The 7,519-nt window shown below is 52.5% G+C and overlaps 1 protein-coding gene across 4 annotated transcripts in view; it reads left to right on the top strand.

Moving 5' to 3' along the window:
- The first annotated feature begins 3,873 nt into the window (after window positions 1-3,873).
- Window positions 3,874-7,519, top strand: part of CEP135 (centrosomal protein 135) — a 79,950-nt gene continuing 76,304 nt past the window's right edge. For all 4 annotated transcript variants that reach the window (XM_036415768.2, XM_036415758.2, XM_036415729.2 and 1 more), the window contains exon 1: window positions 3,874-4,013. The gene's annotated coding sequence lies outside the window, so the exon portion shown is untranslated. The remainder of the gene's footprint in view (window positions 4,014-7,519) is intronic.

Here is a 7,519-nt window from a genome sequence, read left to right as displayed (position 1 = left end):
CGTGGAAACAGGAAGGGAGGGAGCGGCTCAGCCTGGCCTGCACCCTCTCATAGTCCAGAAGCACTCGGAGATGTACAACTGCCTCGGAGGTGGGAGCTGAGCGGTGCTCCCCCTGTGGGAGTGTACTGACCATCAGGGACCAGCTCCTGCATTGAGCGTCTGCCTCCTGGTGGTCAGTACATGTCATAGCATCCAGTTGTTCTGCCATCAGACCAAAGCCAGCTCTCCTACATCCCCCGAGGGATTCTGGACTGTGAGAGGGTGCAGGCCAGTTCTAGGGACCCCCGCCAGTGCACAATTGGGGCCTGGGAGGGACTGTGGGAGGGCTCCAGGGAGTGTCTGGCTTGTCTCAGTCCTGATCGGCAGGACCCCAGCAGCAAGCTAACCTACTGGGTGGAGCATATGCTCCCTGGTGGTCAGTGCACATCATAGTGAGCGGTTGAGTGGCCTTAGCCTCATTAGCAGATTACGTTTTGATTGATTGGACGACCAGACACTTAGCATATTGGGCTTTTATTATATAGGATATTACTGCTTATTAGTCTTTTCATTCACACAGAGCTCCTGCTCTTTACTCTTACTGACTCCAAAAGGTGATTAAAAGGTGTAATTTCTTGTACTACCGCTATGAAAGGAAAATTTCTAATGTCTCTAAAGAAGTTCACAATTGGGGATGTCAAAGAGAGAGATATTAATATATATAAAATAAATTGCTACATCATCAAGATGCCTTAGCATTGTGCTTTAAAAGGGACCCTTTCTTGAGAATTATTTCCTAGTGTCTCTGCTGCTAGAGAATAGCTTCTCATAACATCTGATCATTTACACAGCTTGAGTGCCTTTTGTAGCCAAGTCACTACGGAGGCTACACTGCAAGGCTCCAGACAGACTGGAACTATCATACCCATTATCCTTATCTGCCAGTAACAATCAGGTTGCTAGCCAAAGCATGCACCTGTGGCAATAGGGAAATTGAGTCCTTGGTGCTTAAATAAAAGGATGTAAATTAGCTGACAGTAATATTGACATTTTATTTTTTAATTTTATTTTTCGTATTTTTTATTGATTTTACAGAGATGAAGGAAGCAGGATAGAGAGTTAGAAACATCAATGAGAGAGAAACCTCGATCAGCTGCCTCCTGCACACCTCCTAGTGGGGATGTGTCCGCAACCAAGGTACATGCCCTTGACTGAAATCGAACCCGGGATCTTTCAGTCTGTAGGCTGACGCTCTATCCATTGAGCCAAACCAGTTAGGGCAATATTGACATTTTAGCCCTATCTCTGGTTTCCTGGCTCAAGGCAGGCAACTTTGCATTCTAGACTTGGTGTCAGAAGGCCTAGTTCATTCAGTTCAGTTAAATTCAACTTGATTCAGTTCACACCTTTTGATCTTTTATGAAGCTCCAAAGGGAACGGAAAACAGACTAAGCACATATTAAAGCAACACATGAATGTTTGCAAAATTATTCACAACCTAGAGAGTAGTTACATGATAGATAAAGAGTAAGCACGTTTTGGAAAAGTAGTAAACAAAAAGGAATTGAGTTCCTCTGTGATTATTTCAGAAGAGAAATAGAATTCTAGGAATTGACCCTGTGTTTTCTTTTCTTTTTAAAATACATTTTATTTATTTCTTATAGAGAGGAAGAGAGAGGGATAGTTAGAAACATAGATGAGAGAGAATCATCGATCAGCTGCCTCTTGCATACCCCCAAATGGGGATGTGCCTGCAACCAATGTACATGCCCTTGACCGGAATCAAACCTGGGACCTTTCAGTCCGCAGGCCAGGGCTCTATCCACTGAGCCACACCGGTTTCGGCAGACCCTGTGTTTTCTTTATGTGAGCAGGTTCTCTGTTTAAATTTAATTCAATTCACAAATGTTTAATGTGGTAGATGCTAAAGAAACATAGATGAGTAAGATAATCTCTAGCTAAGGTAATTCACAGTTGGGGATGTCCAGGAGAGATATATCAACACTTACATTTTGATGAGATGAAGTCTTTAACACGAGGTTCTGAATAACATCGTTTGTTTAAAGGTCCTTTTGTTAGGAGGTTGATGAGGGGGGGAAAAAAAATACTGGCTGGGGCCTCTGCCTGTGTGGGCAGAGTTTGTCTGTCCTCCCCATGTCTGGGTGAATGTTCTTGGAGATCTTCCCACATCCCCAAGATGTGCAAGTTGGGTTAACTGGGGTGTCCACATTGTCCCTGCATGTGGTGCGGGTCTGAGCGCACCCTGCAATGGAAGGGCGTCCTGTCAGAGTGGGTTTCCGCCGTGGGACGGGAGCTGCAGGGATAGGCTCTGGCCGCCTGCCACCCTGAAGCAGAATAAGTGGGTTGAAAAATAATTATCTTATTTATTTATTTATTTAAAAATATATTTTATTGATTTTTTTACAGAGAGGAAAGGAGAGGGATAGAGAGTTAGAAATATCGATGAGAATCATCGATCAGCTTCCTCTTGCACACCTCCTGCTGGAGATGTGCCCGTAACCCAGGTACATGCCCTTGATCGGAATCGAACTCGGGACCCTTCAGTCCACAGGCGGACACTCTATCCACTGAGCCAAACTGGTTTCAGTTATCTTATTTATTTTATTAATCTTTCTGAAATATGTATATATATAGATCACATTTATTTCAGTATTTAACATTAGAAGACTTTTCTTTAAAAGTTTGGTGATTTTTTGTGTGACTAGAAATATGTAGTAGGATCCTACCTCGTTTATATCAAGTAGCCTATGGTGAATTGGCTTTGTTACACATCCTTTGCTTAAAGTCACAACATTAAGAGAGGACTTGCTTTATAAGGCTGACACCAGGGGTGGGGAACATCCTGCCCGCAGGCTGTATAATGCCGGCAAAATCATTTGGTCTGGCCTTGCCAAGGCATTAGGGGCAAGGTAATTACATACTTAACCAAATATGAAGGCTAACTTCTAAGTTAGAAGCTTTGTATGGCCCCCAAAAGATGCTATCCATATCCAAATGGCCCTTCGCAGGGTTCACAGGGGACATGGGTGGGAGGCTGTGGGGAAAAGCTGCAAAGACAATGTGACTTTTTAAAAAATATATTTTTGTAAAGAAACAAACGGACTCTCAAATTACAGCGGGGAGGGTAGGGAGATATGGGGGAGATAAGAGATCAACCGAAGGACTTGTATACATGCATATAAGCATAACCAATGGACGAAAAACTCCGGGGAGGGAGGGCATGTATGGAAGAGGGGGTGGGGTGAGGGGTGGGAATTGGTAAGATATGTACACATATAATACCTTAATTTAAAAAATGAGAAAAAAATTGATTAAATAAATAAATATATTTTTATTGATTTCAGAGAATAAGGAAGAGGGAAAGATAGAAAGATCAATGAGAGAATCATTGATCAGCTGCCTCCTGCACGCTCGACACTGGGGATCCAGCCTCCAACCCAGGCATGTGCCCTTGACCCGAATAGAACTCGGGACCCTTAGGTCCGCAGGCCGACCCTCCAAACTCTGAGCCGAGCCGGCTGAGGCTACAATGTGGCTTCTAAATGGATTTTTCCCGGTGAGTAAGCGTCCCCCTGGTCGGTGAAGGTTAATTCTCCGCAGGAGCCAGGCTGGGCAGCGGTTCACCCCGCGCCCGGACGTGAGCGCACCCGGCCTGCAGAGGCCGCCACCGCCGCCGCCGCCGCCGCCGCTCTCCGCTGGGCTACGGGCTCGCCGGCCGCCAGGGGGCGCTGTGGCCTCGCGCCGCCCGGGCCCAGGCGCTTCCGGGCACCGGGGCCCGCGCCGCCGCCGCCGCCATCACCGCCGGCGCGTCCCCGCCGCGCGCCTCTCGGGCCGCCGCTCCCGTTACCGGGGCAACGGCGCGCCTCCTCCTGCGGGCCGGGAGCGCCTGTCCGCGCCATTTTCAAACTGTCCCGGCGCCCGAGCACGCGTTGGGGCGGAAGGAGCCGACGAGGAAGGCAGGCTCGAGGGCGGCGATGCGGCCGCAGACGGAGGGAGCGGCGGCCGGAGCTCGGGTGAGGGCCCCGCGGGGGCTGTGGGCCCGGCGAGGGCGGCAGGGGCGGCTCCCGGGCGTCCCGGAGGCCGGGCCGGGCCGGGCAGGGCGCTGCCGAGAAGGGGGCCGCGCGGCGCGGGGGGACGTGGGCCCGGCGGGCGCGGTGCGGAGAGGCCCGCAGGCTCGGCTTCCGACCGCCCTTGCCTCCCGGCCCGCGTCCTCCGCGGCCGAGGGGGCGCCGGGCGGCGGGCCGGTTGGGAAGTTAAATGCCCGCCGCGTTCACAGCCCTCCGCGCTCTTTGTGAACGGAAGCGCCCGAAGCTCGGGCGGGGCCTGTGGTGCTCTCCCCGCTCCGAGGCGACACCCCCGCCTCCCTCCCGTCTGTGCCGCCCCCGGTGCCGCCGGGTCTGCGGCCGCCCTGGGCGCCCCGAGGGGCGGAGGGCGCCCTGCCCCCCGCGCCGGGCTCCCCGAGGGGCGGAGGGCGCCCTGCCCCCCGCGCCGGGCTCCCCGAGGGGCGGAGGGCGCCCTGCCCCCCGCGCCGGGCTCCCCGAGGGGCGGAGGGCGCCCTATCCCCCCGCGCCGGGCTCCCCGAGGGGCGGAGGGCGCCCTATCCCCCCGCGCCGGGCTCCCCGAGGGGCGGAGGGCGCCCTGCCCCCCGCGCCGGGCTCCCCGAGGGGCGGAGGGCGCCCTGCCCCCCGCGCCGGGCTCCCCGAGGGGCGGAGGGCGCCCTGCCCCCCGCGCCGGGCCCCCCGCGGGGCGGAGGGCGCCCTGCCCCCCGCGCCGGGCTCCCCGAGGGGCGGAGGGCGCCCTATGCCCCCGCGCCGGGCTCCCCGAGGGGCGGAGGGCGCCCTATGTCCCCGCGCCGGGCTCCCCGAGGGGCGGAGGGCGCCCTGCCCCCCGCGCCGGGCCGGCCCGCCCCACGGCCGGGCTGTTCGCTGGACGGGCCAGCGCGGACCCGCGCCTGGAGGATGGAGTGGGGCGGGGGCTGGAGGCGGAAGCCCACGGGAGAGGAAAGGCTCCTAGGTGTTTGTTTGATTTTGTCCTTGGGAAGATTTTGATCTTTTTCATCAGTTCTTTGCTGATTTTTTTTAAAATTCACTTTTCTCTCTGCCGCCTCCTCTCTCTCTGTTTCTCCTTCTCTTCTCTTCCCAACTATCCCTCCTTCCCCCTTTCCCTCCTATTTCTCTCTCTTTCTCCCTTCTTTTCCCTCCCTCCCCCTTCCTTCTCTCCTCTCCCTCCCTCCCTCTCCCTCTCTCTCTCTCTCTCTCTCCTCTTCTCTCTCTCTTTCTCTCTTTCTCTCCTCTCTCTCTCTCTCTCTCTCTTCTTTCCTCCCCCTCCCCTTTCCCCCCCTCCCTTCCCCTCCCTCCCCTCCCCCTCTTTCTCTCCTCCCCTCCCCTCTCCCTCTTTCTCTCCTCTCCTCCCCTCCCCCTCTTTCTCTCCTCTCCTCCCCTCTCCCTCTTTCTCTCCTCTCCTCTACCTCTCCCTCCCCCTTTCTCTCCTCTCCTCCCCTCTCCCTCTTTCTCTCCTCTCCTCTACCTCTCCCTCTCCCTCTCCCCTCCCCTCCTCTCCCTCTTTCTCTCCCCTCCCCTCCTCTCCCTCTCCCTCTTTCTCTCCCCTCCCCCCTCTCCCTCTTTCTTTCCTCCCCTCCCCTCCCCTCCCCTCCCCTCCCTTCTCCTCTCCCTCTTTCTCTCCTCTCCTCTCCTCTCCCTCTTTCTCTCTCTCTCCTCCCTCTCCCCTTCTCTCTCTCTCCCCTTCCCTCTCTCTCTCTCTCTCTCTCTCTCTCTCTCTCTCTCTCTCTCTCTCTCTCCTTCCCTCCTTCCCTCCCTCCCTCCCTCCCTCCCTCCCTCCCTCCCTCCCTCCCTCCCTCCCTCTTCCCTCCCTTCCTTTCCCCAGGTAAGGAAGTGTTATTTCTAGGTAACCAGAGTTGGTACCAGACAGAGGGAAGGTGTGTGTGGTGAAGCCCACTAGTTCTTGGTGGGACCGGTGTAGTTCTGATGTCACGTGCATCAGCCAGGTCCCTTCTTTGGCAGGAACTTGGGCAGTCCAAAGGGACAGCACGCAGAGGAAGAGGTTGGGGAGCCGGGGAAAGGGAGGTCTGTGGGGTGGAGTAAGCAGGAGAGGAGATGGGAAGCTGAGGGGGTACCGCAGCCAGTGCTGGGCCAGGACTGGGGACCTCACTGCCCGCCCGCTGGGGACCTGTGGTTTGAGTAAGCGCCTCCGGGTCCGCTCATCCTGGAATACAGAGGCCTCTTTGGCCTCCTCTGCCTGACCCAGTAGCTGTGAGGTTTCACTTGTTTATAAATCGTGAAGAACAGTAGCGCTGTAAAGCAGTTTTTATTTGGCCTAGAGTAATAGGGCTGTATTTTCCTGACAAAGGAAAACTAGCTCTTTTCTAAATAAGTGATCTTTTTTTAAAATTAATTAATTAATTTTTTTTACAGAGAGGAAGGGAGAGGGATAGTTATAAACATCGATCAGCTGCAGCCTGCACCCTCCCCACTGGGGATGTGCCCTCAACCAAGGTACATGCCCTTGACCGGAATCAAACCTGGGACCCTTGAGTCCAAAGGCTGATCGATGCTCTATCCACTGAGCCAAACCGGTTAGGGCAAGAAGTGGTCTTTTGATAACTAAATTTTAGGGCAGACTGATAGAGAATAGGCTAATAAATATTTTAAAAGACAAGGATAAAAGTGAGTATAGAGACATGCGTGTTTTTTTTTTTAAATAATTGAAGTAAAATTTACATGGTAAAACGCACAGATCTTAAAAGTACTTAATTGAAAAGCTTTGATAAATGTGTATACTTGTGTAACCACTACCCCAGTCAATATATTTTCATCACCCCAGAAAGTTCCCTCTTAACCCTCCAATCAGTCTCCACCCACCCACATGGCCCCAGGCAACTGCTGTCCTAATTTCTGTCCACTTAGTTTAATTTTACCTGTTTTTGAACTTTATATAAATGGAATTATACAATATATGTGGGTGGCTTCTATTGCTCAAATAATGTTATTCAAATTCATCTTTGTGGTTGATATGTATCTGAAGTTCCTTCTCATTTATTTATTTATTTTAAATATATTTTTATTTATTTATTTTTTGTTTGTTTTTTGTTTTTCCCCCCCCAGAAAGGAAGGGAGAGGGGTAGAGAGTTAGAAACATCGATGAGCGAGAAACATCTATCAGCTGCCTCCTGCATGCCCCCTACTGGGGATGTGCCCGCAACCAAGGTACATGTCCTTGACTGGAATTGAACCTGGGACCTTTCAGTTTGCAGGCCAACACTCTATCCACTGAGCCAAACCAGTTAGGGCCCTTCTCTTTTTATTTTTGGGTAGTACTACATTGTATAAATATATCACAGTTTATCCTGCTGTTGAAGAATATATACCGTATTTTTCGGACCATAAGGCACTCCGGACCATAAGACGCACCAGTTTTTAGAGAAGGGAAATGAAGAAAAAAAGATTCTGAAACAAATAGTGTCCTAAAATATTTTATGTGCATTAAAACCCAACATCACAGT

The sequence above is a fragment of the Pipistrellus kuhlii genome, unplaced genomic scaffold (genome assembly GCF_014108245.1).
Source record: "Pipistrellus kuhlii isolate mPipKuh1 unplaced genomic scaffold, mPipKuh1.p scaffold_m20_p_1, whole genome shotgun sequence".
Classification (NCBI taxonomy): Eukaryota; Metazoa; Chordata; class Mammalia; order Chiroptera; family Vespertilionidae; genus Pipistrellus; species Pipistrellus kuhlii.
The sequence above is the reverse complement of the archived record's forward strand: the minus strand, read 5'-3'. Positions and strand labels throughout refer to the sequence as shown.